Below are 2,769 nucleotides of genomic sequence, written 5' to 3' on the forward strand. Positions count from 1 at the left end.
ATTGAATTTGATATAATTTTACCTGATTAGAAGTCTTTGTTAAAAAATAGTGAGCATGGTGCCTATTATAAACTGAAATTTTACTAAGACGCTTAATCTTGTTTAAGTTAGTTATTTTCTTGGTGGTTTATATTGCTGATATTTATGTCATAATACTATATATCACTTAATTCCTTTGGTTGGTTTTTTTGTTGTTGTTATGTTTGATTGCAGGTCGTTGAAGTGACGGGTGTGACTGAGCTAGAAACTGATGAGACGGAACTTAATCATATTGTAGAATTGGATTTAGTGTTCCATTCACTGAATTCAAGTATGCTTGGAGTTGTTGTAGTTAGATATAAGTGATTAAGTTATAACAGAGTTATGTGACATTTAGATTTGTAAAAGAAATACTAAATTGTATTTTTCTTTAGCCATTTAAACTAAGTCGGATGTTCATTTTATTATAATTGCAGATGGTTCTTTCCATTCTAAAGTAGATGCTTATTTTGGGTATATTATTTGTCTTTTACTTGATTTCCTGTATTTTATTTGCATATGGCCTGCAAGTTTTTTTTATTATGTGGGTTGAATTAGATTTAGTTTAATTTGATTGAATTCAAGCTGAGTTTTAGTTATACCATTTAAACATGATGCACGAGTGGTATTTTTGGTCAATTGTTTAGTTATTTTTTATCAACTAATGTGGATGTTCATTTTACTGTCTATGCAAATTGTTCTTTTTTTTTTAAGTGGATGTTTATTTTAGATATACCATTTGTCTTTTACTTAATTTTCTGGTTTTTGCATCCGCATGCTCCGCGTGTTTCTTTTGTTTCATGGTTTAGAATTATAGATTAAAATAGAATTCTTGTAACATTGATATTAAATTGAAAAATAAATAAAGTCTTAATTTGAAATTAAAAGAAATGTTTTTTATTACATAACATTTACATGAGATATATAATTTATAGTTTAGAGAAATACTAGAAAGTCAACAGTTAGTCATCAATATTTAAAAGTGTGTTAACATAAGAAGAATCTTCAAGAAATGCTGCATCATGATGACAGTATTAAGCTCTTCAAGGCTAAGTTAAGGAAATTTGTCATGAGCTCTCTACTTGTAATTTTTCGCCAACATTTTGGCTGCTAGAGATTGTACTTGTGATCCCTTTTTCTCTTCCTTGCTCTTTAATTTTGTAACCAGTGTAATAGCCAATGTGCACTGAAAAACAGGAACACAGCTCAATTTTCAGGCATATCAATCACTAGTGTGTAACAAGAACTCATTAACCCCAAGCTTTAGAAGATAATCAACAATCTATGAAAAAAAATTTTAACCTCAAAAAAGCATAACTAAATGATTAACTAAATAATTGCTTTCACTATAACCAATAAAACAGAGTGAAACTCAATTCCAACACAAAATAATTATTTTGGAAGTTTTTCAATTGTCAATTAATATAATGTTTAGTTTTATTTGCTACATATATATTGTGTCTTGCTGTCTAATAGAATTTGGCCCTTACTTCTTTACCATAACTTTTCATTGATATACAGGAAGTTCTTGAAATCCGTAAGATTCATCCATGTTTGCCATCTTTCAAGGCTGAATTCACTGTATCTGTTCCTCTGACTTGAATTAGAGATATTGCTCACTAGAATGACATCCCATGTGACCTCAAGGTTGTTTTCCTCCAGTACCTCAAGTATGTAATCCCATTTCAGTTTAATGTATGATAGATTGCCTGTTTCATGCTCTTTTTTGGCAGTTACAAATTAAGCACACTATACAAAACAAGGTTCACCGAAATGGTGGTTCTGAAGATTTGGTTGCAACAAAAGCTATGCTTGCTAAAATCACAAAGAACCCAAAAGAATATAATTAAGCATTTGTGGAGCAATTCAAGATATTTCATCAAAAACTCAAGGACTTCTTTAATGCTGGCAGGTTTATCTTGAATTCTCAGTATCACTTGTAAACATATGTAAATTAAACTTGTTTTTCTTATATTAATTCAAAATATCATATTATGAGACATGTTATATATCATGGTATTTTCTATTGAAGACCTTTAACCTTCTACTGGATCACTACATCATTTGAATGCATGATTAGACATTATAAACCAATAGATCGATCATGAAACTTCATGCATTCATTGACAAGACTGAGCATGCAACCCAGTGCATGCATCTGTGCAATTGTGTGGTTTGGTGAGTGTCATGCAACTTTTTTCCTTGTGTTAAGACTGTTTCTAGGACTACAAACTCTGGGTTGTGACCAGCAAAGTCATACAACAGCAACCTTATTGTTGCATCATACCTTGCTGTCTCTTGTGATTTCCAGCAGCTATAAGAGAGAGAAAAAACATCATTTTTTGTTCTGTTTATGTAACTTAATTGTTGTTCACTTTAAGAGTGAACATAGTACCTTAATCTCAAAGAGATAGTCAAATCACTTTTACAGCCAACTAACTTATTCTAAAGAAAATGAACATCCGTCTTAGTTGATACTAAACATCTAACAAATTAACCAAAATTTCATCCGTGCACCATGTTTAAATAGCCTAACTCAAACTCAACTAAACATAAACTAAGTCTAATCCAATTTTTCTTCATTACTCCGAAATCACTTAACAAAAGAAACTAGTGGAGCATGTACATGCAGAATTCAGCAAATCAAGCAAAAGATCAATACTATAAGTAAAATAAACATCCACTTTTTAAATAAACAAATCATCTGCATACATAGTAAAATAAACATCCATTTTAATTGATAATAAACAT

Source organism: Arachis hypogaea, chromosome 20 (genome assembly GCF_003086295.3).
Source record: "Arachis hypogaea cultivar Tifrunner chromosome 20, arahy.Tifrunner.gnm2.J5K5, whole genome shotgun sequence".
NCBI lineage: Eukaryota > Viridiplantae > Streptophyta > Magnoliopsida > Fabales > Fabaceae > Arachis > Arachis hypogaea.